This window comes from Meriones unguiculatus, chromosome 14 (genome assembly GCF_030254825.1).
Source record: "Meriones unguiculatus strain TT.TT164.6M chromosome 14, Bangor_MerUng_6.1, whole genome shotgun sequence".
Classification (NCBI taxonomy): Eukaryota; Metazoa; Chordata; class Mammalia; order Rodentia; family Muridae; genus Meriones; species Meriones unguiculatus.
The window spans coordinates 59,909,977-59,931,971 of NC_083361.1; positions in this window are offsets into that span (position 1 = coordinate 59,909,977).

The window sequence follows — 21,995 nt, forward strand, 5'->3', positions numbered from 1 at the left end:
GGCAGCAAGTTTCAAACTGGGCTGTCCCTCCCCTCTTGGAAATAGTGTTGAGGGCAGAGGAAGGTGCTGGGCATTTAAAGGCACCATTAAACAAACCACATTCTTCCTGCACAGGGGGAAAAATCCAACACTTCCTGAACTCTCAGAGGCAAACGAATCAACGCTGGGGCTGGACAGGCTTTTCCTTGACATGAGATGAATTCCCTTTCGAAGCCTGGCTGGCAGGGAGAAATATTTGCCTTGAATGGGCCTGTCCTTCAGTTGCCAAACAAGAGACCAAGTGATACAGTGACTTGCTAGCAGGCCCATTTCAGTGGCTGATCCCGACATGTATTCTCCTGCTTTCCATCTATCTGTCTCAAACCCCTAATGAGTTTTAAAAGGACACCTTACACTGAATGGGCTAAAACCATGCACTTCCGCATTTTTACAAGGACGGGGGAAAAAAACCCAATATGTTCAAATAGCTTACTATTTTTAAATACGTAACATGCAAAATATTTATGCCTTGTTCCACTTCCGTCTGTTTAATCTCTGTGAAAACTCTTACTAGCTTTGAATAGCCAACGATGTTTGTTGGGCTTTTCATCCTGCATAGAATATCTAAAATATATCCACCCCTCCTTCAATCAATTTGTGTGTGTGTGTGGTTTTAACATTGCCCCGGTATGAGGCTGAAGAACACGTGTGTAGGTCTGATACCACGGCAAGGCTCATATTCAGAGCAGGAAGCATTATCATTAAGAGCGAACGTGAGTTTTTAAATTGTCTGCAGTTTGTGTGGGGCCGGCTAGTTCGGCTGGAGAAATGATTAGTCGGAAAGTCCGAAATTATGCGGGGCTCTGCTTCTTCTGCTTCCCTATCCTGCGGTTTTCCTTTCTCCCACCAAGATATAATAGAAACTAATCTTCAAAATCTAAACATTCCAGGGTCTGTCCTTTTGTGCCGCCATCTCGCCCTCCCTGCGCAGCGCCTCACTGTGCTGTGAGTGTGTTCCTATTTACAAGCGCAGGTTCCCCGCTGGTGGGACCCGGGCGGGCAGACAGACCATCCATCATCCATCCTCCTCCCCGCCGAGCACTGCATCCATCGCCAATCCCATGGCCAGTGGGGCAGCACCTGCGAGACAGCTTGCAGCTTCCCTTTGCTCTCCTCGCCACTCCTCACAGGCTGGTAGTGCCCTTGTGAGCTACTGCGTTCTCCAAGGCCAAAACCAGAAAGGTAGGCTCCAGTGACCGGTTTGCATTTCTGCTGAACCCGAGCTGTAGCCGTTGAGGAGGAAGGACCACGGGAGCATGCTTGCTTTGCAGGGGCCTTTTGCAAACCCTGGTTAGAGTGACTCTCTCAAGCACTGGGAATTGCAATGTTTACCTGCGGGAGGAGAGAGCAACTAAGAACAGGTTTTGGGATTGTGGTATATATGCCTCTGGCCTGTGGCTGTTTCTGGCACTGACCCAGGATAGTTTGCAAGCTTAGTTTGAATTTAGAGCAGCCCACAAGCATTTAAAGCGGCACCACTCCAAGAACTAAGTGAACAGTATCCAATACTATCCACAAGATGAGCCAGTCTATAAAGCTCGGCATGTGGATCTGCAGCGCCCATGTAAAAGCCAGGGACAGCACGCACTTTGTAATCCTAGTGCAGGGAGATGGAGACAGAGGGCTCTGAGAATTGTGAGTCAAGATCAGGAACAAGCCATGTCCCACCCCAAAAATGGAAAGCAAGGACTGAGGTTGACACCAATGTTGACTTCCGGCCACACACACACACACACACACACACACACACACACAGCCAGTCCAGCACAGACAAAATTTTGAAACAGCTTCTATCTGATCGAACAACTGGCACAAACAGAAACGTAAGGTAGGCCTGAAGGACAAACCCTAGGTTGTGACGATTCAAGCGAAGAAACGGGTGCAAAGCTCTGGAAAACATTTGTCTTAGAAGAGAAACTTTCTTAAGGAGGGATCATCCTCCTCTGCACTGAGGGACAACTTCCTCAGCAGAAGGCATCACATTCAACCTTCTGCCCTTGTCTTGCTTCTGAACTATAAGTCATCAAAGGAGAGAGACTAAAGGATTTCACTTAGGGCCACCCTTTTAGAAGTAGACCCAACATGGACAAAAAGGAATAGAAAGTGTGCTTTGTTGCTGTAGAAAGAGAGTGGGTCATTCTAGGGGAATTTAAGGGTCCCTGTGAGAAACATCTGTTGCCAAGCCAGTGGATCATAAGACTGGTTTCCCCTGTGACTCCTCTGGCTGCCTTTAAAGAATTATCTAAAGAGTAATGAGGTTGGTCCATGGACAACTTTTGTCCAGGACAAAAGTACTTGGGAAGCTTATCTAGCACTGGCATATTTATGTCAGTGGGAGTCTTGGACTATGCCTCGGACCTGTGTCCTGGGTTATTCACCCCTCCACACTCAAGTGTAGGCATTGGAGTCCAATGTCACATGACCAAGTTCTCTTTTTGTCCTCTAACTCATTCGCATGCCTCCTTGAAGTAACTTGAAAGGAGTTCTGGGGTTTTAATGCTGATAGCGATGTTGTTTATAGTGTTATTTACAATAATATCTTCAAAGGAGGTAAAAGGAATCTCACAGATGAAAATCTGAACTATCTTGCCCAGACTTTGAGAGCCCAGTGTGCTGAAATCTTTACTGCGGTGATAGATTTTTTTTTTGCGGGGGGGTGGTTCTCTCTGAAGTGTGACCCATGTCCAGCAGACTCTGTCTGTGCATTCTGTGTGGACAGAACATTCTTCACGTTGACCCAAGTGGAACTGGAATTTCTCTCTCCTTGGCTTTTCCCACAATCTGTGGTGAGCAGAGGAACCTTTCTGGGTTGTGCAATACACTTATCCTTGAGAGATAGATGGTCAGTTCTTGGATTAGACACCTTGACCTTTTACGTGTGTTGGTCATTGATCTTGATCAGGACTGGATAGGAAGCTCTTGACTCAGCTGCCAACACACAGCTGAGAAATTCAATTTCTGTGTCCTCGAAGCCTGGGCTCAATTAGGAGCCCTCGTTATTATTTTACTTTTATTAAGGAAAGCTGCAGCCCCTGCTTTCTAGCTTTAGTTTTTAGTTACAGTAATCAATTTTTCAGTATAACTGGCTGTAATTGTTGGCATGGATATTGAGCTTTCATGGTGCACAGACATAGTGTGTGCCTGGGAAGGCTCTTTGCCATACCTTGCCGACAGATGGGTAATAATACCATACATTAATACCTCCACATTGGTTTATGTGTGTTTGACCACAGTGCAAGCATAATTATTTTTGCCCAGTAAAAGCTATTAGAGATCTATTTGGTAGGTTTTACGATCAATAGCTCCTGTGATATTTGTGTAGCAGCCACAGAATAATCAATGGAAGGTCGTATAAAGTAAATTACCATCCTCCCATAATGATTTCTTTTTTTTCTGGATGAGAATTGGGTTTTATTATTGCATCAAGAGCCCCTCACAATGCATGCTCTGTCTGTCAGGGAAAGAGAAATATAAAAGTTGGGAGCGTGTTTTGAACATAGTATTAATATCCATTACTTGAATTTATGTTATTGGATTATTGAATTAGTGGATTCACACTGGAATTCCTTCAGAACCCTTTCTTATGTACTCAGTGACACAGTTAATAACAGTCGGGAGCAAATGGACACATTTGCCGCATGGTGGAGTGAGTCACTTTGCAAAAGTCAATCTTAGTAGCTGTCTCTTTAAAGCAAATTTAGAGCTGGTTAAATGTGTTATATTGACACCGTGACCAGCATCTCTCCGCGAAGCTTTTGGAGAGTGACTGGTGAACTGAGCGGAAGCTGAAGGAGGAAACGCTGACTACGATAAATGCCTGTCTATGAGTAGATCCAGGTGAAGCTGGAGGAGGGAAGGAGGCAGTCTTGCACACCTGTTTTCAAGAGCCATATTCCATCTCCCACCAGAGATGCCTAACCTGGATTTCATTCTCGTGGTTCGAGTCTCGGTGATGGCTGGGCCCTTATAAAAGATTGCAATTTGCCAACCAGAGGCATGCAATCCCCCAACTGTCTTAAAGGGACCCATTTTCAAAGTTTAGCTTTTCTCTTCGTCGGTGCAATCAGTTGTGCACTGAAAAACTGCAGCCACAGTTGGATAACTGCAGGCACAACAGGCCACGAGAGGCCTCTGTGCTCCAAATTTTCTACCTGCAACTAATTGCGCTTACAGCAAACGGGAGAGTAGAAGGGACTTTTTAAAAAATTGGGGCCAGTAAATTCTCCATGGAGGAAGCAGGCAAGGAAGGAGACAATTACTCACGTTCTTTAAAGACAAAGGCATATAAAGATATTTCTCTTCACGCCTCTGATCCAGCCTGTAGCTTGCTCTGCTTGCCAAGCAGGTGGTAGTACAGTACCCTCATCTTTTGCAACATCACATGGGACTTGAGTACAGTTTACAAATGTGCAAGAGATAATGTAATTTTTAAAATAAAAAAAAGAAAAAAAAAACCTCAAGGATGGGAAATGGAGACCATCACCATTGATGGACAAATGGAGTGTTTCAGGTGATATGGAAACAGGATTTCTTTTTGTAAGAAATTGTGTGATTGTTCTTATCACTGTTTTTTTTTTTTTTCAGCAAAGATATGGTAGGAGCTCCTTTATATCTCTAGATGCCAATCAAGAGGAACACCAGGGAACACCTCAAATTTATGTGTGTATGCACACATATACACGTACCTATGTATTTATATGCATATATATTCATTACACAAATTGTCATATGTGTCTATGCATATGTATACATATCAAACTATGTGTATGCATACACATTTTATATGATATATATATATCATTTTGATAAGTCTATAAAGAAATCAGCTTTGACTTTTAAAGAACGCACAGATGTGACCTGTGTCATCCTCAGTGCCCAGGTTCTAGACATCTATCTGCTTGCAGGAGCTTGTGATCCTACCCTCTCCTCTATTCATTGTGGTAATATGGAAATTAATATGGAGTCCAAGATCTTGTTTTCTAGTTTTTTTGTAGATAACCAAAAATATGCTCATATTCTGAAATTTAGGTATCAAATGCAAAATTGACCTCCTGAGTAGCTGTTCTTATGAAAATACCTCAAAGGAACTTGTATATTCCAGATGGATTCTACCACTGGATAGGATGGCAAATGATTTTGCTTGTTCTTCTATAAGCCTAGAAATTCTTGATGAGTGACATAGTAGTAGTTAAAAAGCAAAGAAATCCAGACAGGCAAACAGAGGAACAAAAACACAGAAGAGAGAACACAGAAATTACTTTATACATATACAGTCAATATGGCTGGGTGCCAAGAATACACAATGGGAGAAGGACAGGCTCTTCAACTAATGGTGCTGGGGAAATTGCAAATCCACAATTGGAAAACTGCATTACAGCTTCATCTTACACCATCCACAAAGCCAAGACTGGACTGAAAATGGATTGTAGACTTAAAGGGGAAACCCTGAAACTGTGAAACTTCTGGCAGAAAAGTGGGAACAGTGTCATGACACTGGCCTGGGTGTGTTTATTTGGAAATGAGCCCAGAATCCCAGACAATGAAGGCAAAATTAGACAAGTGATATTACGTGAAAATGAAAAGCTTCTGCCCAGCAAAGGAAACCAGAGAAAAGAAGGAGAAAATATTTATGAACCATATGGCAGATCAGACATGAATTTAAAAAATATGGAAGAATGTCTACATTTCAACAGCAAACAAATGACAACCAAAATTTCACAATGGGCTGAGAACTGGAGTAGATGTTTCTACAAAGACAATACACAGAACTGATCTTGGTGGTTTCTGCCTGTAATACCAACACTTGGGTGACTGAGCTTAAGCAGTAAATTCTAAGGTAACCCTACTCTGTAGAGGGAGACTGGCTGTGCAAGGAGGAGGGGGAAGAGGAGAAGAAGGAGGCACTATAAAAGTGGTCAACAAATATGTGAAACAATGTGCATTGTCACATTTCATCATGAAGTTACATACAGTGGGCGATCAGAAAGGTTGCTTAGCAGTTAAGAATATTCATTGCTCTTTCAAAGGACAGGAGTTTGTTTCCCATCGCTGTGTAACACCATATCCAGAGGATCAATGCCCTCCTCTAGTCTCCATAAGCATGTGCAAATTTGTACACACACACAAACACACACACACACACACACACTATAATTATAAATGATGAAATCACCAATTTTATTTATGTAAAAAATTTTATGTAATCATTTTACAGCCTGATCCCAGCCTCTTCCCCCCTCTCCTCCCAGCCCTACCCTCCCAGCCCACCCTCCCCTTCCCCCCTCTCTTTCTTCTCAGAGAAGGAAAGGCTCCCAATGGCTATCAACTCACCCTGACACCTCAAGTTGTAGCAAGACGAAGCAATCCTCTCCCACTGAGCCCTGACAATACAGGCCAGCTAGGGAAAAGGGATCTAGAGGAAGGCAACAAAGTCGGAGTCAGCCCCTACCTCCATGGTTAGGGGACCCACATGTTGACCACTCTGCACACCTGCTATATATGTGCAGGGGGTCTAGACCCCAGTCTATGCGTGCTTTTTGGCGTTCGTTGGTGGTTCAGTCTCTGTGAGCCCCCATGGGCCCAGGTTACTTTACTCTGTAGCTCTTCTTGTGGTGTCCTTGATGCCTGTTGCTCCCTCCGTCCTTCCTCCCACTCTTCCACAGAACTCCCCAAGCTCGTCCCATCCTTTGTGTGGGTCTCTGCATCTGTTTCCATCTGCTACTGGGTGAAGCCTCTCAGAAGACAGTTATGCTAGGCTCCTGTATGTAAGCATAGCAAAGTATCATTAATCGTGACAGGGGTTATCTCTTTCCTATGGACTAGGTCTCAAGTTGGGCCAATCATTGGATTGCCATTCCCTCCATCTTTACCCCTACATTTCTTGTAGGAAAGACACATTTTGGGCAAAGGTTTTACGGCTGGTTTGGTGTCCTCCCTCTCTACTGGAAGTCCCACCTGGCTACAGGAGCTGACAACTTCAGGTTCCTTAACCCCTTGCTGCTAGGCGTTTTACAGAATACAATGAAGTATCACTTCACGTATGGCAGAAGACATGGTTTTCCTATGTATCCACAAACTGACAAGGATGCCAAAAATGTGTTGAAACTGGAATGTTCCTTCACACTGTTGAGAAGATCATAAAACAGAGCAGCTACTGTGTGAAATGGGCTAGTTTAACTTACATGAAAAGCAGTACTATTACTTAGCACCAATGTAAGCTCTGTGCTGTTTGTTGAACTTTATATTAACAATGAGAGGCAATTATTAACCTTTAGTATTTTTCTGGGGGAAAATAGCCAAGTTTCAAAATCGGTTTTAAACTTATGGTATGATAAAAAGACATTTAAAAAGCACAAATCAAGGATCCCAGACCCTTTACCATCTTGTTTGATTTCAATCTTGGCTACATTAGCTGGGGATTCTAGTCTCCTTGCCAAATCCCTCCGAAATTATAAAATACAAATTGACTCCCCCAAACTGTGTGTGTGTGTGTGTGTGTGTGTGTGTGTTGCATGTACCTTTTTGAGAGGGAGTGTGCATGTGTGTGCACCACTGTGTGCATGCACTTCAGGCCAGGAGTTGATGTCTTCCTCGGTTACTCTCTACTTTACTTTTGGGGACAGAATCTCTCACTGAACATGGAATGCATCATTTGAGCTAGGCTGACAAGACAGTGAGCACTAGAAACCTAAGCTTCCCCTATGCTGGGATTCCAGATGCACGCCACTGCATTTGCTTTCATGTGGACATTGTAGGTCCAAATTCAGGTCCTCAGGCTTGTGTATAAAACATTTGACTGACGGAGTCATCTCTCATTCCAAGCACCCATATCCCTGCTCTATAATCCAAACATAATATTGTGGAACCTCTCTCACACCTTTCCTCGGCTTTGTTTGTGACACTCTATATAAGTGAAAATGCTACCACTGTCTTTTGAAGAATTATCAAATAACAGATTAATTTCCCTCATCTGTTTATATGAATTTTCTGCATTTAGCTTTGGTCCTGCACTACAAAAAGAGATGGAGACGTGGTTGAAAGTTCAGAGAAGAGAGATTCAAATGATATAAACAGAATTTTGAAACATGTTTAGAAAATTATCCTTCAGAGAGTAAAGTAAAAGATGATGAGACTATGAAATGATATATGAGGAAATTGCAGGGCCATTTTCTCCAGAGGTAAAGGTAATAACACTTGAGGGAATGGACTTAAATTAGGAGCAATTTTATATGTACAGAAAAACATTACATTAACCATAAAAGCTTAAAAGAACTTGTAATGAACAACAAAGAGAAGCGATAAAACACCATTCCTTTGTACCTAAAAATGCTACATGCAAATGAGACATTCAATAAATAAACAGGTGCTACGGCAGCTGACTGATTGATGGCAATAATAGTGACGGGTCATTAGAATCACTTCCTTCGGAGTTTCTGTAACAACCCTGTACTACCCAATTTTTCAGCGGTCCATTACTATAACACTGAGTTAACTCTGCCATGCTCCTTCACCGCACCATGTAAGCAATATCTCCACATCAATACTAGCTGATCCTAGCTAATCTTGACTTTGCTTTTTGAATAAAATTGTAAGCCTTCAGTGGGCTATGAACTCTTCCTTCAGCTCTAAGAAATGTCCTAATCACATTACACCCCCAAGAAAATTCTAAATTGACCTTTACCTCTCTCTCTTGAAGTCTATATTTTTCTCATTAGCTGACTCTATGCCTCATGTAACTCAAGAACTTTGTTGTACTTTGATTCTTTGTTCTTCCTACCAATGTGTTTACTGTGTCAGCTTGTGAACAAAAACAGTAAACAAACTAGCAATAATCAAATGTTAATTCTTGCAAAAGTTGGACATTGACCATAAATAATAATGATTATTTCTTAGGTTCTTGATTAAAAAAAAAAAAAAAACCAAGACTGTACTTTTAGGTGAAAGGTGAGTTTTCCCCATTTGTCTGGCTTCTCTTGCAGCTACATGTGGTTTTGTGGTGGAATAGGGAAGCTTCAGTGGCTGCATCTCAGCCTCCCATCACTTTCTCGTCTGTGAGTGATGGTCCAGATGTGAGGTAAGAAGATCTAAGCTGTTCTGGTGGCCTTGTGTGTCTCATCCACTAACCGTATTAAGGCTCCATGCAATTTAAGATACTGTGATTTTTTTTCTCCATCACTTTGCTGGCAAACTGGATCCTTACTGATATTTTCACCTACTCATCATTGAAACCATGGTCACCTGCTTTGACTTTTCTTCACAGGTAAGTACTTCAGTCATCTCCTATGAGGACCTTCACATCTTCCTTGTCACCAGGTCTCAGCCTGCTCCAGTTGCCTCATACTCCCAAAAATTGTGCTCTATTGCCCTTTCTGGCTATTATCTTGCCTGGCCTTACCTGATGAAGCAAGAACAATTGACTGATCTGATCTACTCTGTTTCTCAGGAGCCACTTCTAGACTCTTGTGATGCCATATGCCCTGTCTTTCCTTCAGCCTTTTGTTCACTTACCAGTCTCTCTAACAGGCCTACGTGTCAGTTGACAACTTTATCACTAATTTAAACTAATATATGCAACACCTATTATCTAGACTCTTGATATTCCCATTACCCAAACTAATTCTACCTCATCGTTCTCATTCTAGCCACTCTCTCACTCACTAAATTTGTAGTGTGTCATCAACTTTAATTCCACTCCCTAACTTGCTCCTTAGAATCTAATTCTCAAAGCAGTTGGGGTTGTATAAGCATTGCATTAATCTATTTCTGCCCATCTTTACTTCTATGTTCTTAGTCATAATCCTTTTCTTTGTTCATGGAATGGTGTGTTTCTCCATTCCATTCTTTCCTTTCAGTTCCCCCATTGACCTAAAGAAATAAAGTATTATCTCCACAAAGGACTAACACTGACCTCCATTACATAGATTATAATGCCCTAGAAATTCCATTCTCTCTTGGGGCTTTCTTCTCAGGTCCTCAGAAAGAACACTAGTTTCTAGCCCTGAATCATGGAGCAAGCTATTTAATCTCTGGTCATTTCTTTCTTTTCATTCCTGTCCTTTGCCATCTCACTGTATGGGTGTACCATGGCTTGTTTTAGTATTTCCCCAGGTGACAGTCATTGGGGTTGTCCTCAGTTTGAGGTAATGTATTGTGTTTGTAGAACTTATTGCTTTTAACTGGACAATGTTGACCTTGTTGATTTTATATCTTCTTTTCAAGCCTGTAAGCCTAAGAGTAGAGGTCTCTGCCTGCTTTGGCTCCAGGCTGTGTCCAAATCCTAACAAATTTCTTCTAAGGAGCAAATCCTCCAGATACAGCTGTCAATGAATAAATGACATGTAACTCTACATTGATTTCCAAATGCTTCCCCATAAGGAACTTTGATCAACTGAAATGATTATGTACATTAGAAATCTGGCTCTATACTTTGGAAAATATCAGCTCTGTAGATACAACCTTACAAATGTGTGCTCATTTCATCTTGCAATATTTGTAGGAATTACTAACCCTAAGGTAAGAGGAGCACACATTACCTAGAGTCTAGTAGGTTGCATATCCACTTCTATCTCTGAAAAATCATGGAGCCATGCAAAAGGCTCAGGTGTGGTTATTTAACATTTATCTGTACATCTGGAAGCAAACCTTTGAAGGATTCTAGAAAATCCCTTTCCTATAGTTACATTCAAGTGCTGGAACTAAAAATATAAATGAAAAGTTAGGGAATAGTTGCTCAAACAGAGGGTGTGTGTGTGTGTGTGTGTGTGTGTGTGTGTGTGTGTCTATTACCTAGAGTCTAGTAGGTTGCATATCCACTTCTATCTCTGAAAAATCATGGAGCCATGCAAAAGGCTCAGGTGTGGTTATTTAACATTTATCTGTACATCTGAAAGCAAACCTTTGAAGGATTCTAGAAAATCCCTTTCCTATAGTTACATTCAAGTGCTGGAACTAAAAATATAAATGAAAAGTTAGGGAATAGTTTCTCAAACAGAGGGTGTGTGTGTGTGTGTGTGTGTGTGTGTGTATGTGTGTGTGTGTGTATCCTTTTTGTCTTAAAATACTGCTTTATGCCTTAATAGTTTATTATATGCCAAGTAGTTTACTGTAATATCTTAATATCTGTGGATATTGAAGCCAACTTTAACTTTAATCTCCAGGCAAGACTGAAGGAAACTTGGCCTCTAGAATCTGTGGCTACAGTCCATGTAAGCAGAGACCCTGTAGAGGCACAAATGATGTGGGAACCACCATTATTACGTTATGACTGTGCTCTGTTTCATTGAAACAAGGATGTTTTATACATAATGTGGGTCTAGGAATTTGGAGGAGTCCCTTTTGTAATTTATAGATAATATTAGGGAAACAGGGGTTCCCCTCTTGGGGACTTCTAGTCTCATTAATAAAAGAACTTAACAATAGAATCCAATGAAAGCTTCAGCAAGCTATTATAAAGAATGTAAAAGGAAAACTCTAAGGCAGTCAGGCTGTAAATCTCACAAGCTGCCCTCAGGAGGAGAATGGAGAAGAAACAACAAAACAAAATAAAATGACCCGCCATTTTAATTAAGCTGGCATAGAGATCAGTCCATCACATGACACACTTGATAAGGAACCATGTGGCTACAAGAGGAACTGAGTGCCAGAGAAGACATGCTTAGAACAGAAATAGAAACGGGGGAAAAAAGTGACACTTTTTGGGTAATTTAGAAGAGCAGGCAGTGTTATGAAGCCATGTGGCTGTGACCTTAGTAAGCTACTGTGCTGGTCAGTAGAAATTCTAGGAAGAAAAAGTGCAGTATCTCATTAAAGGAATAATAATTCTCCCTATGTCCTTAGCAAGGCTGAAGGGGAACCCATCTCTCCAGGAATGGGCCCTTATCTGGGTCATTAAGAATGTTAGGAGTTCCCTGAGGCCAGACATTTCATGGTCTTGACCAGAAATAAATCACTTTTTCCTTACTAAAGCTTTGCTGTTGTGTCAATTACAAGCAACTGGTATCAACTTTGTAAAAACTGCCGTCTCCTATGTTTTTCATGATGTCAGAAAATAAGCTGAGATCTTGTGCAGTCCTTGGTTAGAGATAAAAGTCCCCGAGAGCTACAGTAATTGTCTCTCACTTTACTTGGGGAAAACATGGGGTCTGGCACCAACATTCAGCCGACATCCAGGCAGACGACTGCAATATAGAAGGGATTGTGAAGGTTATAGGCAGGGTCTCATCCAACAAAAGCCTCAGAGAGCGATGGACAAAGTCCGTATCTTGTATATAGATATATTCAGTTTTGCTAAGTAATTTAAGCAAAAACCCAAAAGAGATGTAGTAAATAAATGATTTTTTTTTCTCTCAAGCATTCTTTCCTTATACTAGACAAACAAAGCAAAGCAGGACCCAAAGAATTTGAATGAACAGGAGTTTGAGATGGCACTGAAAACAGACATCTGATGTAGTGGGCCAACCACAATTGATGACTGAGAGTTGCTTCCTATATGTGAAATGTATCCCCAAAGGTTTATATGTTAAATGGTTGCTCATGAGCTCAGTGGTCTTGGAAGGTGGTGGTAGAGCTTTGAAAATGTGAGGCTGAGGCTGATCACTGGAGGTGTACCCTTGAAGGAGATCTAGGGACCCCAACACCTTCCAAGATTCTTTCTGTCACTTTTTTCTTTTGAGATAGGGTGTCATGGTGCCCAGGCTTTGCTAGGACTCACTATGATGTCACAAATCATCATGAACTCTTAGTCCTCTGAATCTATCTCCCCACTGCTAGCATTATAAGTATGTGCCAAAATACCTTTCCTGCTTTCTCCTTTCGAACATTTGAGAAACACTGTAAGACGTGATCATCTACCTGCTATGAGCTCCTACTATTACGCATTCCTTCCCCGTAGTCTCAAAAGCAAAGGGCTAGTTGACTATGCACTGAACTTCAAAAACATGTACACAAGTAAACCTTTCCTTTTTATAAATTCATTATCTCAGATATTTTGTCACAGTCCTAGAATACTAACTCTAATATTTTTCCCATTTAATCAAGGTAGTGACAAGTATGAAGCTCAAAAATAAGGAGTTAAATAGGATTAAGTTTAGAGGGGGTTGCAGAGCTTTAGGAGCAAGAGAGTATATATACAGCTGACAATAACAGGGAGATAGGGAGCAACTGCTTAGAATGTGTTGTAGAAGAAGACCATCTTGATAGAGACTAAGGAAGAGTCCAGATTGAAGGGAGAGCAATTTCTGGACATAGGCAAGTTTAATTGAGATAAGTTCACTTCTGCAGGGACAGACATGCTAGAAAAAAAAAAATACTCAGACACTCACTGGAAAATGGATATTATCAGAATTTGCAAATTACCTTGCAAGTATGCAGAGCCTGAAACAGCCTGACTTCTTGAGGGAATGTTTAGTCTCTATAGCCATCTCTGTGTAGCATTTCTTTCCACCATGTTCCAACCTCCCGTCCTCCTCAGTGCTTGCTCTTTGAGTCAAGAAAAAAACAATTCAATTCCAGATGTGACATAAGTAGTGGTCTGCCCCTGTGGCATCACAGACTAAGATAAAAATTAATACTGCTGTTGATCGGCAACATAAAATAGCAAATAATTTCTACTAACTGAAAGTTTTTTTTTGCTTTTTTTTTTTAAGTGGTCAGAAAACAGAAAACAATTTATCCTGTAGGTGAGGACAGCAAAACATACATTGAAATGTGAAGATTCTCCTACTTTATTTTTGCTCTCATTACCACCACTGCCGACCCCACAAGACAACCGAGGGTCTTACAGCAATGTGATATGGAGTTATCCTTTTTTCTCTTTCTTTCTTTCTTTCTTTCTTTCTTTCTTTCTTTCTTTCTTTCTTTCTTTCTTTCTCTTTCTTTTCTTTCTTTTTTTTTTTTGGTTTTCAGAATCTAGTTTCTGCCTTCTCTTTCTTCTTCTTGATTAATGATTAAATCTAACATTGGTTATAACTCTATGGAACTCAGTAAAAAGGAAGGTAGAAACACGACAAATCACAGATGATCGATTGTACCATCAGGTTGGAATACACAGTGGACTCTCCATAGGACCTGGTGAACTCTCCAGCAGGATGTATATGGTGGTGGCTAGGAGAAGAGTTCTTCAGAGGAGAGGTGAGCCTCACAGGTTTGGCTGTTGGGAATATGTCTGATAGACTACAAAGCAGGCAGAAAATTAGCATAAGAGCCATTTCTCCATCTGACTTAAAGGGCCCTTGGGAATGAAACAGGGGAATTGACTTGAAGTTCTGAGGAGATCATGGCCAGCACCAAGGTGAAAAGCGACTGACTTCACCAGGATCTGAGCTGTGGCACTTCAGCTAAACAAAAGTAGGAAGAAAGCAACAGTAATTGTAACTAGGAGGACCACAAAAAATTCGCTGTCAGATGCCGTGAAGGTATTTGATCAGTTCTCAGAAGCAGAGGGAAAAAAGACATCAGGAGAGTGCTTTGAGGACATCAGTATAGTGCCAGGTGATCTGGAGTTGATTGATTACCTTGGAGCTGACCTAAGAGGATGGAAGGGGTGAGAAAGAAACTACTGAAAGACAAGCTGTAAGAAAAGTAAAAGAAAGATTGATGAAGAGAGGAAGGATTATGGTTATGACCAGAATAACTTTAAGTGGGGGTCACTCTTCCTACTATCAGGGGCTTCCTTCCCTTGAGCTCAAATGGAAGCTGATTAGTGCTTTGGAAGCATGGTTCACTACTGAGGGTAAAGTAGGAACATAAATTTTTAATATACATATATATATATATATACACATATATATCTTGTGTATGTATGCATATATGCATAATATTGAATATGTAGAGATATGTACTTTAAAATGTTTCATAAGTATACATCTATTTATATACATATATACAAGTATGGAGAGAGAGAACACTATATAACTTTCAGGTGGCAGAGAGAATCACTTGGGAAAAAAAAAAGACAAGCTAAAACCAAACAAGTACAAAGCAACAGAATCAGACAGCTGGACCTGGTAGAAATAGCTGAAAAGAGTCTGTCACAAATCAATGCTGTTTTCCTTCTGATCCCTCTTTGGGAGCATTTCAAGAACATTGTGAAGAGTGAGGGGGAACTCAGAAGATGTTTAATGGGCACTTACAAAGTGGCAGTGACTAAGTTAATTGTGTATGTATTTAGTTTTGGTAAGCTGAATAGTGTCATCCTCCAGGATATCTATATCCTAATCCTTAATGATATGCATACTACGAGGTAAACTGAAAACTTGGACAGTGCTACACATCTTGACATAGAAGAGGAAAAGATCTTCTTGCAACATCTAATGCAATCACAGGGCTCTTCTGAGAGGGAAAAAGGATAACTGTGCATCAAAGATGTGAGCTCAGCACAGTTTGGAGTGATGTGATGCCAAGAGCTATGGAATGTAGTCAAGTTCCAGAAGCTGGGTAAAGTGGGGACTATATATTCTAGGACCTTTAAAAACATAGATGTGCTAATCTGTTTTAGACTTCTGACTTACAGAAATGTAAGAAAATGGACTACATGTGTGCTGTTTTCGGCCACCAAATTTGTTATTGCAGCAGTTAGAAACCATTGCAAAGGCTGAAGAGTATTCAGAGAAAGGAAACATTGTCTTCTAGTTTCTTTGAAAATGAAGACTAATTAGGCAACTGTTATAATAAAGAAATTAGCAACATTGAGCCCTTGAGCTTAAAACAATTTCTAACAGTGATAAATCATACCAACAGTTGCAGGATTAAAGCAGTAATTGATGATGACCAAAAGGTAAAAAGTATGTTCAGAAAGAAAAGAAAAAATATGCTGTCTGTCTTAGTTACTGATCTATTGCTGCGAAGAGACACCATTATGAAGACAACTCTTATAAAAAGAGGGATTTAGTTGGAGGTTTGCTTGCAATATCAAAGAGATAATCAATTTTACCATCACCGTGTGAAGCAGACAGGCATAGAACCGAAGCAATAGCAGAAGCTTTATATCGTGATCCGTAGTCAGCAGGCAGAGATTAGATAGATAGATAGATAGATAGATAGATAGATAGATAGATAGATAGACAGATAGAGAACATTCAAGCACGTTATTGGAACCTCAAAGTCAGTCCCCCTGGTAAATCTTTTCCACCAAGGACACACCTACTCCAACAAAGATACATCTCCTAATCCTTTCCTAACAGTTCATCAACTGAGAATGAAACCAAATAAATGAGCCCATGGGGGATCATTCTCATTCCAACTATCACACCATAATACTTAAAAAGAAATATGAGCTGCAGAAGCACTCAAAAACATTTCTTAAAAAGTAGATACGGAATACTGATATATGGGTATTAATAATAAAATCTAGATAGTGTTTAGAAATTAAAAGGATCTGTACAAAGAAAGCAGAAAAAAAACGTAACAGAAAAAATAATGAGAGGTAAAATTAAACAAAACTTTATTAAGTTCTAAAACTGACCTAGATGCGTTCATTAAGTTCACGCCAATGTAAGCAATTTTGATGAAGAAGTTTAAAATGTTGGCAAGAATATTAAGTTACTAAAACCAACATCATGTAAACACATAAGGGTATAAGAGTAGAAAAGAAAAACACCTGAAAAATAACACAAAACCCCTCCAAATTTCTTGCTGAAAATGCCAACTGTAATGGAGGAGCCATACCCACTTCTGTGATGCAAGTGACTACATTATCACTGATCAAATTTCTTCTTACCCCAAAAAAATGTCATTAGCACATTTGAAATGATCTAAAAACGAATCATCTAAGTACCCTGATTTTTGTGAGTCGACCCACAAAGAAATGAATCAAAGTCAAGAAATACGGAATGGGGGACTTAAGATTTGAATGCGAACGTCCCTCGTCCCTCATAGGCCCAGGTATTTAAACACTTGAGCCCCTTTTTGTGATACTGTTTGGGTGAGATTAGGGAACCTTAGGGACATTTAGCCTTACTAAGGGAAGTACAACACTCCGGGGGGAGAGGGGGGATTTGATAACTAAGAACCTGGCCCTACTTCCGGTTCGGTGGATTACTTCCTGTGAGCATTTACGATGTGGTTTCTCAGCTTCTTGCTCCAGCCGCCTGCAGTTCTTGCTCCTCCCCTGCAGTTATAAACCCTACCTCTGGAATCACAGCCAAAATAGATTCGTTCTTCTATAGCTTACTTTTGGTCAAATAACTGATCCAGGACTTCATCCATAAAACAGTTGTTTCCTCGCTTCTGCTCTGAAAATCCGTCTTAGAAATGCAAATTTGAAAACAAAACCAGGAGTCTCTTGTCACTAGAAAAGCGGCCTAGGTCCTGTATCCTGTTCTTCACTTCTTCTAGGGACCTTCTTATCAGTGTCAAGATGCGGGACACGAATTCTGTGCTGTGGTTTATTTAGCTAGATTGGAGTGAGACTTAAACCATAGCCAGTGATACTGTCTTCTCATTCTCTTTTAGGTGAGGCCCCTGCACCAGGCTCAAGAACCTGCCTTATCTGGTGATGGCGTAGCTTGTGCTCACTGCTTTGTTCCTAAATAAAAATTATTTGGGAATTTAAGTGATCATCAATTTGCTACTGTGTGTATCTTCTAGGATAATGTTATCTCTTCCTAAAAAAAAAAATCATTTGGGGGAGGAGTTATTGATTAATTTTAAGCATGAGAGTTATCATTATAATTCTAATACCGACAGATAAGATGATTCACAGAGACTCAAGTCACCCAGGTTCTAGATATAAAAAGAACAGATTGGAGACTAAAAAGTCATTTAAATATTGAATGTTGCCCACAGACTGTGGCTAAAACCATGGCCACTGTCCTGTACATGTAGAAGATAATGGAGCCTTAATGAATGCGACCTAGTGAAATAAGTTAGGTCACGTGTGGCATGTCATGAAAGGAGATAACGGAACTTCTCTCAGTTGGCTTCTTAGCCTCTGTGAGGTGAGCGGCCTCACAGCACACACAATTCTTCCATCACACATTGTGCAGCCCCAAGCCCTGAGCCAAATCAGCCCTTTTTCCTCATAAACTGTGTATCTCAAGCACTTTGTCACACAAATGGAAACAAGGGGATTCGTTTTCCAAAATGGATTTTTAAAAAAATTCTTATCATTTTATTATGTAAACTTCAAACTTTGAACCTTGAAAAAACACAAATATAACAAATTGGTTTGTTTTTCCTCAAAACAGTGTTTAAAAGTATTATTTATTTTTTCTTCTTTTTCCTTTTATTTATATTTTTATTAATTACAGTTTACTCACTTTGTTTCACACCTGTAGCTCCCTCCCTTCTCCCTTCCCAATCCCATCCTCTCTTCCTCTTCTCCACCCATGTCCCTCCCCGAGTCCACTGATAAGGGAGGTCTTTCTCCCCTTCCCTCTGATCCTAGTCTATCAGGTCTCATCAAGAGTGGCTGCATTGTATTCCTTTGCGGCCTGGTAAGCCTTCAGGGTATCATAGCAGATGCTGAGACTTAAAGCCAAACTTCGGGAATCTTATAAAAGAAATGGGTAAGACCTGGACAAGACAGGAGCTCCACAAGGAGAACAGCAACAGAACTGAAAAATCTGGGCCCAGGGTTCTTTTCTGAGACGGATACTCCAACCATGGACCATTCATGGAGATAACCTAGAACCCCTGCACAGACGTAGCCCATGGCAGTTCAGTGTCCACGGGGGTTCCATAGTAATGGGAACAGGGACTGTCTCTGACATGAACTGATTGGCCTGCTCTTTGATCAAAATAGATTTCTTTACAGTTATTCTGACATGTATTTTTTAAGTCAGTACAAAGACAAGACTCATTTTGATAGCGCCATGTTTTGTTCTTGTCTTTCTCTTACAGTTTAGGAGTTATCTTCTTCCTATCTTCTCTCTCATGCCAGACCTGTTCTTCTCAATGATGAGCTACCTTCTTGTGCCATCAAGTGTTGTTGTTCTTACATAAATGTAACCTTATGATCACCTATGGTGGATATATAGTGGAGGTGTACATCTAAGGATTTTTTTTCCCTAAAATAATTTATCTCTCCTACATAGGGGTCTCCAAATCTTTTTAGAATTCTGTTACTCACTTGATATAACTTTAGTTTATTATTTTAATGGTTGCATAATATTCCAAACCGTAATCAACTGACTATTTTTTAAATGTGAAAAGTCCTATGGCAAATATCCTTATAAAAAGATTTTGCAATGCTAAAAAAGGGTTGCTTTTCTTCCCTGGGGTATAGTCCTACTTGTGGAACTACAGAGGAAAGGCTTTAAGTATGCAATCAGATTCCAGAAAGAAAGAAAAAGAAAGGAAGAAAGAAAGAAAGAAAGAAAGAAAGAAAGAAAGAAAAGAAGGAAAGAAAAGAAGGAAGAAAGGAAGACAAATTTCCTAATATAACATTTCAATAAACTATGAAGACAATCTTTCCTCCATATCCTGCCTATAATAAATTATATCATTTTGTGGATGTTTGTGATGCTTGGCCTTTGTTGTCAGCTGCTTAGTCTGGAATCAGCTGGAAAAACATGCTCCTGAGGGTGTCTATGAACTTGTTTCCTGGAAGCATTTACTAAGAGAGGAGCACATGCATTATCTTCTGGTGACAGCACTGATGTTAAGAGATCCCAGAGAAAAACAAGGCTGTTCTTCCTGCTCATCTGAGACCCTTGCCGGTGAGTGCATCTTCTCTATTGCTGCCATCCTCCACTGACATCAAAATCTATCTTCTTCATCGTCCCAATGTGGAATGAAGAACAGAGGCTTTCAATGAACCCTACAGGCCTGGAGCATAGATTCAAATGCCGAGACAGCCAGCCTCACAGCCTGAGCAGCCACTGTGTTCTCGGCCTCTTCGACATGTTAAGTGCCATGGTTGGAATGTCTGGCAAATAACATACAATCTACTCAATCCCTTTGCAATCAGATGTGTTTCCCTAGAAAACTCTAACACCATGAGGGTTTTTGCTTCCTTTGTCTTTTAAAGTTTTCTGGTGATGGTTGTGAAGCTGACCCTCGCCATGTTAATATCTTTATTTCTTTTTCCCATGATTTTTCCCATCTCTTGCTCCCTTAGAGGATATCTGGATTGTCTTCAGGCCTACCTCCTCCTGCTGCCTTATTGACTTCCTTCTCGACAGCTTGAAAAAGCTCCCGGTGTTCACTAGTTACTTACATTTCCCTTCTATTTCCTTTATGATAATAAAAAGAAACCTTCATTTTAGAAAAGGAGAAAGAAGATTAAAGGATCTGAAGTTCAAAAGATAAAAAGACTTAAAAGGTATTTTTGTAGAAAGATTTTCATTTTAATTAGTATGGAGCTTGAGAAGAAAGAGGTGAAGATCATGAGGGGCTCTAATCCTCAGGGCAGGGGTAAATCAACCCTCTGAGGTGGTCTGGCCTATGATCATCCTATAGGTACAGAGTGCAGGCATGCTACAGCGTCTGGATTCCCAAAAAAGGTGAACAATGGAGCATCTGTTATTCTTGGGCTCACAGCAGAGAGAAGAGACAAGAGCTGGGTTTCAAGGGAAGCTTCCAAGTCTCAGGCCCTTCATTGTTTTGTCTTGCTGATATAGTTTCACTGTGGGAACATGAACATGACAGCACTCTGTATGGCCACTTTTACATGAGCACTGAGTGGGGTTAATTTCATTCAGGATGTTGTGTGATCATCTAGACCATCCAACCCAACCTGAAACGCTATGTCTTAGTGAGGTTCTTTGCTATGAGGAGACACTATGACCAAGAACACCCTTAGAAAGGAAGGCATTTAACTGTGGGTTAGCTTACAGTTTTAGAGGGTGAGTCCACTCTCGTCATGGCAGGGAGGGTGGAGGCAGGCAGAAAGGCATAGCGCTGCAGTGGAAATGGGGACTCCTGGGCAGAAAGAGGCACACACAGAGAGATTGGGGCTGGAGTGGGCTTTTTGAAACATCAAATCTTACCCTTAGTGATACATCCACTTATCCCTCCCAACAGCGCACCAACTGAAAAACAAGCATGCAAATATATGACCCTCAGGGGCACAATCTCATTCAAATCACCACACCCTACGTGAATTAGACTCTTATTTTCCATTTCCTACATCTCCTAAACCCCTAGAAATCCACCATTCTGCCTTCCGTCTATGCATTCAAACACTCCAGTGCTTCCTTATAAGTAAAACGATGGAATATTTATCTTTTGTGATGGGTTTATTTATTTTAGAATAGTGTCCTTTGTAGGTAATTTTTTTAAAGACTTTTCACCAAGTTTTTGTTTTGAAGAAGTAATGTGAAAGAGCACAAAATGGCTTCTATTTGAACTTCCAAAGGGGGCTGGGAGCAAAGTGGTGATTATTTCTTGACTGTGAGCCCGAGCCTAACAGATGCTCCACCGTTCACCTTTGTTGGGTATCCAGACGCCGTAGCATGCCTGCACTCTGTACCTATAGGATGATCACATGCCAGACCACCTCAGAGGGTTGATTCACCCCTGCCCTGAGGATTAGAGCCCCTCATGATCTCAACTTCCAGAGTGGAGTGAACTTTACTGTGCATGGTGTGTATGTGTGTATGCTTAGTGTATGTTAATGTGAGTGTATGCATATGTGTGGGGTGAATATGAGTATGTATGCACTCGTGAGTGAATTAGGCATAGTGACATTCCTCTATCACTCTCTACCTTACTGTGTGTGTGTGTGTGTGTGTGTGTATGTATGCTCACATGTACACATTAAGAAATCAAGAGTACAATGTCTGGTGTCTTCCGCTGTAGCTTTCAACCTTTTTTTTTTTTCAATGCAGTTTATTCAGGAACCTTGAACAATCCTCGGACCCTGGGGAAAGCCAGCCCACAGCTTAAATAGCCTCTGGGTAGCCAACCCCAGCGTGCCATGAGGGCAATGCAGATAGGTCCACATACATGGAAGCAAGCCAGATCCTCAGCCTTAGCCAAATGTGGAATTGTTCGTGACAGAGAGCACTCACCATCGG